Raw genomic sequence first — 8375 nt, 5'->3', positions numbered from 1 at the left:
ATAAATGCATAATTAATGTGAGAAATGTGTATTATTTCAATGGTAAAATTTAAAATCCCCCTGCTGTAGACACAATTGAAATCATGCTTTAAAAATGTCCAGGATAAGTCCGGAATCAACAAGACTAAAACATCAATAGCAAATGGGAGGGAACGGTGTGATGACCTGTAATTTTTGTTATTCTTGCTATCTTAAATGTATTCCTATTTTCTTTAGGAAGAATGCATTATTCTTACCATAATAGTTTAATTAAATGTCTTTAGGTAGCATATGATCTCAGATGTTAGGAATAAACACAGTAAAACTCTGCCCTAAAAATCGTCCACTTGTGAAACTTTGTCCGCGCTGCCCTTCCCTCCTCCATGCCCCTCCTCTCTGCCCACCTTCCCCTCTGTTTCAGTTCCCAGCAATGGTCTCCCTTTCTCCAAGGTCCTGGTCCTGGCTCCCTTTTCCTGCTGTGCTGTTTGGCCTGGACCATACTTTTGGCCTTTATATAGCTTAGAATTGCTACTTTTCTGGTTACTGCAAGCATGTCTTATTTCCTAAGGTAAAATTCAGTGTTTTAGGAACCAAAACAAATATGTCCGTTCTTTAAAGGAAGGCTTAATACTCTTCTTCCTAGGGGAACAGCCAGATTTTCTCCATCTCTATTGAGTCAAAAACAAGAGAATTAGGCCTAGTGTTCACACGAGGAAGAAAATTTAACATCTCTCCCAAGAAATATTTATTGGCATTAAAAGTTCTCATACATTGGAGTAAGGAACCAAGTGGCATTTTGGATTGACCACACTGGACAGCATAACTAATAATTTGGCTTGATGGATATCATTTTTGGTAAAGGCCATCATTACACCAAAGTTATATCTGAAGAGTCATTTTTCATTTCATGGATTACTCGATATCACTCCTTTAAACATACCCAAAAGTTGTGTATTCCCTTTGTAACAAAAAAGTAATTGATAATTTCTAAGCCACAATATTTTCCTAAATTAATATGAGTCTACATGAAGAGAACCCTCCCAGAAAAGATAGTTTTGCTTTTCACAGGTATCTTTGAGGGTTAACAGGATATTATCTGAAAAATTTATGAACAAGAGCCCTTTTAAAATTGTATAACTCTAAAATATTTCTTTCATTTACTTCTCTTAGAGAAAATAAAACCTCAGCTTTTCTGCCTCCTCCATGTACCAAAAGATATTTGAAAACTAATACTCTGTTTTATCCATCTCAGTGTTGGCTAGACTACAACTGTGCTTCTTACCGAGCAAGTACTAAATAAATACTCACTGAAGGTATGATTGAGTTAATGCTCATCTTGTATTGGCCCATGAGGGCAAATCTTGAGCTTCAGCATAAACTATAAATGCAGAAGAAGCCTTTCCTCTAGGAATAGAAAAAGTTGACAAATTCATATTGTTTCTTGCAAGATTTGTCAGGAAAAGTCATGTCTCTTCTATGTGACACCCAATACAAACTAACACACTGAAGTTCACATACTGATCGTCCAACTTCATGAACTGACAATCTCATTGAGCTCTACTATATTTATGACTTAAGCCAGTTATATTTCCTTAGCCTTATTGAGAAAAGGGGAAGTTCATTTATTTAAAAGTCTGGAAAGAAAATTGGCAAGTGTAGAAAAAAGTTTTGAACCCTCATGAACTTTTGGTGGGAATATAGATTGGTATAGTCACTATGGAAATCAGTATGAGTTACTGCAAAAAATTAGAAGTGTAACTGCCTTATGACCCAACTATCACGCTTCTTGGAATTTATACAAAGAAATCCAAACACTGATTTGAAAGAATATATGCTCTCCTATATTCATTGCAGTGTTATTTACTATAGCTAAGGTTTGAAAGCAGCTCAGGTGTCTATCAGTGATGAGTAGATAAAAGTTGTGCTATATTTACACAATGGAATACTACTCAGTCATAAAAAGAAGGAACTCTAACCCTTTGCAACAGCATGGATGGACCTGGAGAACATTATCCTAGGTGAAACAAGTTAGTCCAAAAAAGACTAGTACCATTTAATTTCATTTATATGTGGAATCTAATGAACAGAATGAACTAAGAAGCAAAATAGAGAGACTCAAAGATAGACTGCAGGCTGACAGTTGTGGGGGGAACTGGATGGAGGGTGGAGGGATTGAGCAAAAAAGAGAAAAAAATTCATGAACATGCACAACAGCATGGTGATTGTTAGAGGTATTGAGAAGAAGAAGAGGGTACAGAAGGATAAATGGTGATGGCAGAGACTTGGCCATACTTGGGGTGGTGAACACATCATACAGTGGACAGATAATAGAACTGTGCACCTGAAACTTTTATAACTTTGTTAACCAGTGTCATCCCAGTAAATTCAATAAAACAGAAAATTTTAAAATAAATAAATATTAAATTAATTAATTTAAAGATGTTAACAATTCATGAGTATAAAATACTCAGAGTCTCTGAATTCTGGGACAAAGTACACTAAATTAGGTTGAGAAAACGTTTCACAATATGAGGTATTGTGAAATACCTCATATTTTGTCATTTCCAGAAAAACAAATCAGCCTTTAAAATATTTTCCAAAAATAAAAATAAAAACAAATAATTCATAAGTTTCTAATTTAGGGGAAGAGGGACAGAGAGATTAGGGTTAGGTGGAGAGTAATCTTAAAATTTATCATTCAAGTTTGGATGCTTTTGTTCTGAACAAATTCTAAGTAGGCTTGACTACAGAGAAAACAGGAATAAACAGGGATTTTTCAGAAAAACCCAGGTGTAGTCATCACATCAGACACCACTACTGACTCCTGTGTGACCTGAGGCAAATTACTGTCATCCTCTATATTTCACTTCACCGAGGGACATTAATTTGTGTCTTCAGTAAACACTTGAATTGGACACTTACTCTGTTCAGCAACATGCCTGCTGTCAAAATGAAAATAAAAACACTTTAAGTCCAGGATTCTAATTTCAGAGTGATTACCTTGAAGTAATTGAGTAAATAAAAGCATTTTTATACAGTAGAACCTTATCATTCTTAGATTTATTATTCATTTCAATAGTTAACGTGTGTTCAAAGTTGACAACATAGACTACCTTGTAATTCCGCAGAAGCATGGACTTGAATTCTGATAAAGTTTGGGATCTGTATGGAGAGTGAGGTTGGGTGGGAATGTTTAGCTAGGAAGTTAGCCAAGCAGATGGCTCATCAACTCAGCATCTGCAGTTCAGTGGGGTTTGTTTTGTTCACCATTTTTTACTTCATGAACAACTCAGCAGGGGGCGTAGTAAGGTCCATTCACATCTGTAATTCCAAGATTTAGGGTCCATGACAATTCCTTTCAGAATATCAAGGATCAACCCCATATAATTGATTCCCCACCCTACCTCTACCCTTTGTAAGGCTCATCGCTGGTTCATGAAATAGAGCTTATTGATAGATTCATTTATTCCAAACATAAAACCACCATGTGCAAATGTCTTCTTGAAGAGAATACCTTAGTACAGATTGGTGTATCAGACCAATTTCTAATCCTGATTGTGGGTTAAGATGTTAGATTCTTAGAAGCAGAGGTGCTGGTAGGACACAGGTGAACAAAGTAGACATCGGAGTGAGAACAACAAGGACACGTCGTGCACCTCACAGCCTGGTCCAGGGTAAAGTGAAAGAAGGAGTCATTTCAGATTGAACTGTAGAAAATGCCATATACATTCTGCACCTGGGGTTCTCGATTGCTAATATGAGAACAATGAAATACTTCTTCCAGGTCATGCAGGATCCTTTCACTATAGATAAGCAGAAACATCTATCCCATCCAGTTTCTCTTACACACACCCTACTCGAATTTCTGCCTATTTAATTAAAAAAAACTTTGTTCAGCTTCTATTATATGTTAGGGACTGTGTTGAGGCCTACTGATTGTTGAATGCTTTATTGCATTCACCAGAGACACCTGTTGGTCAGGCAAATCTGAATTTATTAGATGTATTGCAACAAGGAAGGAAATCACATTAATAGGCATATCAGTGCTTCAAAGAAGAACTTAGGGAAGGATAGTTATAGAGTTTGGGGGAATTTTTTTAAAGACTGGGGGTTGTTGGAATTGGGCAAAATTCATGACATAATAGTTTAAGTTTAGTAGACACATAAATTTAAGTTCTTGATGAGAAAACAGTTGTATGAGAAGAGCTTTTGCCCAGTAAGAAGTATATTGTCCAATAAGAAGTATTTGCCCACATGAACAAACTGGTTACCTGGATAAATTGTTTTGCAAGAATTCTGAAACAAACCACAATTTTTTATTGGTTTATAGTTTTTTTATTTACATTTAAGTCATATTGACAGAGATGGTCTTACTCCTGAGTTTGGAAGATAAAAAGTTAAATAAGACATATTCCTGATCTCAAGGAGCTTACTGTCTAACATGGCAGATAAGACATGTAAACAACCAATTTTGGTTAGAGAGGAGGAAGCAGGTACAACATATTACAAAGATAGAATCAAAAGGACGTAATCATCATTGGATAGGGACAGCAAGGAATAAGGAAGAATCTAAAATATTTCCTTTCTTACTTGGGTGTTTTAGAAAATATTGGCAACTCTAAATAGGATAGAAAATATGGGAAAATAGGTAGAAGAAAAGGATTTTTAAATGTTGTCCATTTTAACATAAGGTTAACACAGGTTAACATTAAGATGCCTTGGGATAATCAAGTAGTGGTAAGTAAGCAGCTAGCTGTATGGGTGAGTGTTTGGGTGGGGAAAGACATAAGGAAAGTCACTAACCATAAATATCGGTCAGCCCTAGCTGGGGGTAGAACCCATGGATATAGAGAGCTCAAGTAGGGAATGTACAGAGTGAAAATAATCTAAGTATTAAACCCTACTGGGGTTTAAGAGACAGGTAGAAGAGAACCCAGCCAAAGAAATGACAAAGATGTCAAAGAAATCAAAAGAATAAATAATTTTAAACAACAGGGAAAGTCAAAGGTATCAAATACTGTGAAGGAGTTACTATGATATTGGCTAGAAGTAACCACTTAATAGTTGGAGTGTTAAGAATAATTTTGGGAAGCAGCTTTTTGGCTCTTCTTGAATCTCTGTCTGGATTGGCCTCCTTGCCTCTACCCCAGCCTCTAACCTTGTCTGTAAGGTATCTAGAGGTCCTTCAAGGTATCCACTTCTAGCCCCAGGGCCTTCAGCAGCTGCTTGTTCTCGAGTGGGCCCAGTATCAGCTGTTCAGTCTTGTCCCAGGTGAGCAGCAGGTCCCAGCTTGGCCTGGGCACCAGCATGAATCTGGCCAGGGGGTTTGGTGGAGCTGGGAGCATGGGGACCATCAAAGCCATCCAAGTAAACCAGAGCCTGCTGACTCCCATGAAGCAAGAGGTGGACCCCAATATCCAGGCTGTGGGAAACCAGGAGAAGGAGATCAAGAGCCTCAACAAGTTTGCTTCCTTCATGGATAAGGTGCGGAAACTGGAGCAGCAGAATAAGATTCTGGAGACCAAGTGCAGTCTCTTGCAGTGGCAGAAGATGACTCACAGTAACATGTACAGAATGTTTGAGGTCTACTTCAACAACCTCCAGCAGCAGCTGGAAACAATGGTCCAGGAGAAACTGAGACTGGAGGCAGAGTGAGGCAACATGCAGTGGCTGGTGGAGGACTTGGAGAATAAGTACGAGGATGAGATCAACAAGCACACAGAGATGGAGAACGAATCTGTCCTCATCAAGGAGGATGTGGATGAAGCTTACATGAACAAGGTGGAGCTGGAGTCCCAGCTGGAAGGGCCGACTGATGAGATCAACTTCTACAGGCAGCTGTATGACACAATTTGTGAGCTGTAGGCCCAGATCCCCAACACATCTGTGGTGCTGTCCATAAACAACAGTTGCTCCTTGGGCCTGGACAGCATCATCACCAAGGTCAAGGTCCATGACAAGGAGATCACCAACCACAGCCGTGCTAAGGCTGAGACCATCTATAAGATCAAGTATGAGGAGCTTTAGGTATTGGCTGGGAAGCATGGGATGACTTGCATTGCACAAAGATGGAGATTTCTGAGACTAAGCAGAACATCAGCAGAATCTAGGCTCAAACTGGTGGCCTCAAAGGCCAGAGGGCTTCCCCGGAGGCCTCCATCAAGGATGCTGAACACTGTGGTGAGCTGGCCATCAAGGATGCTCAGGCCTAGGTGGCCGAGCTGGAAGCTGTTCTGAGAGCTGCCAAGCAGGACGTGACCCAGCAGCTACATGAGTACCAGGAGCTCATGAACACCAAGCCAGCCCTGGACGTGGAGATAGCCACCTACTGCAAGCTACTGGAGGGTGAGGAGAGCTGGCTGGAGTCTGGGATGCCAAGACCACCAGCAGCTACTCAGGTGGGCTGAGCCTGGCTTAAGGGAACCTCAAGTGCAGCCTGGGCTTCCAGGCCAGCTTGGGCTTTGGTGGGAGCTCTGGCTCCTTCAGCCTCACCAGCACCAGTTCCTCCAAGACCGTGGTTATGAAGAAGATTGAGACCTGCAAAGGGAAGCTAGTATCTGAATCATCTGATGTCCTGTCCAAGTGAATGACTACTATGGTCCCTCCTGTCCTCCAAGCTGGCATGAAAGGAGCTCTGTAGCAGAGTGGAAGGTACAGGAGACCCACCTCAGGCACAGCCCTGGGCCTCAGCTCACTGTTAAGGTGGGGGCATTTACTCCCTGTGGCACCACCTGACTAAAAGCCAAACCAAGTGGGTCAGGCATACCTGACCCATGCCCCTGACTAAAAGCCAAATCAAGTGGGGTCTTTTTCTCCCAAAATAAAGTCTCAGCTGGCTCTGCCAACTAGAACAACAACAACAAAAGAATAATTTTGGTACTAATAATTTCAGTGAAGAGAAAAAAAAACCTAGGATAGCAGTTTCTCTGTCTCTTCTAGTTGTGCTCTCAGTATAAACTCTGTACTGTTTTAAAACATTGGAAGATAACTGTTTTCCTTTCAATAATTCCCATGATAATCACCTCTCAGGGTCACTGACTATAATACCTCAGTACACGAATGCTTATTTTTCTTTTTGAATAACTGAATTTCTTCCTATTGTTTACGGAATCCCCATCTTATGAAGCTTGGTGCAAGTAGGTCTCACCACCCATTACAGAAGCTGAAAATGTCAGATCCTCTCTTTCTATCTTCCCTGGCAGCTCAAGCATGACTGGCCATCTGCCTTCCATGGGTCAGCTACGCCAACACTAGACTTTGCCTCGGGAGCTCATGAAGCCAAAAATCAAAAACCGTGTGGGAATCTCTCTGGAAGCAGAAGGTACAAGCCAGATCGGGTTCCTGGTGAACTATCTGGGACAAGTGAAAAGTCGAGTGCTTGGTGAGTTTTTCTCCAGAGCAGTTCTGTGTCGTTCAGACTCTGTGGATGCCAGACTCTGACATTCACGGAGAACTATGTGCTGAGTGAGAGTTTTCTGGGTACCAGGATACAAGGTTTCTCAGTCTCAGCACTTTGGCATTTTGGGTTGGGTAATTCTTCATTTTATGGGGGTAGGAGGAGCTTTGGAGGGGGAGAGGAGGGTCTGTCTTGTGTATTGTAGGATGTTCAGCAGCATCTCTTACTCACTGGATGCCAACAGCACCCTCCTGGCATAAAGATGTGACCATAGAAAATGTATTTAGGCATTGCCACACACACCCCTACTGGTGAAATATCCCTGCATTTAGAATCACCGCATTAAGTCATTCAATATTCACAACCACCCCAAGATGTAAGAACCAAGATAGATTTCCAAGGTGTTGAGGAGATTCAGTTCAATCTCCTTCTAATAAATCTGGTAGTGGAGTCTAAATCAGTTTTTGTCAAAATCTGTCAGTTCTGGTTTCTGCTGTTAGCAAACTAAAACCCACCTACTTGAGTTTCTCATTCCCCTTCATACTATTCTCACTGGCATCTCAAAATAGTGGCTGTGTTCCCTCAGACAGCAAATCCCTGGGTCCTACATAATGAGAACCCTGATGTTAATGAGACATTCCTGCAAGGAGTTAGTGGCTTGGGAAAGTGGTTTTCTGTTTCTCCAATCCAGCAAGGTGATTTCTAAGCTTAATTAGCTCTCTGGCTGACATGGGTTCAGTGCCTCTGCAGCCCTCATTAAAGCATTATCAGTAAAGGAGAAGGCTCCACTGTCCCCTCTTAATGAGGCAACTTCACACCCTATTTTCCAAACAATAGGTCAGAAGCAATCTCTCTCCTTTGCTCCTCACACTGTGGATGGCAGGTAATTGGGTTGTCAGTTCACCCTCTGGAAAGTCTACTTTCTTCTTTGAAACCCTCACTGTCCCCTAAGATGTCACCTTGGAGAGTAATCTACCAACCTCTCAGGAAGCTCTTAGGA

General features: G+C 40.8%; 1 pseudogene; it reads left to right on the top strand.

The window, feature by feature from the left end:
- Positions 1 to 2182: 2182 nt before the first annotated feature.
- LOC118988970 (keratin, type II cytoskeletal 8-like) lies at positions 2183 to 6565 on the top strand (annotated as a pseudogene).
- The last annotated feature ends 1810 nt before the right edge of the window (positions 6566 to 8375 follow it).

The sequence above is a fragment of the Sturnira hondurensis genome, unplaced genomic scaffold, assembly GCF_014824575.4.
Source record: "Sturnira hondurensis isolate 20B ecotype Veracruz unplaced genomic scaffold, ASM1482457v3 Scaffold0006413, whole genome shotgun sequence".
Classification (NCBI taxonomy): Eukaryota; Metazoa; Chordata; class Mammalia; order Chiroptera; family Phyllostomidae; genus Sturnira; species Sturnira hondurensis.
The sequence above is the reverse complement of the archived record's forward strand: the minus strand, read 5'-3'. Positions and strand labels throughout refer to the sequence as shown.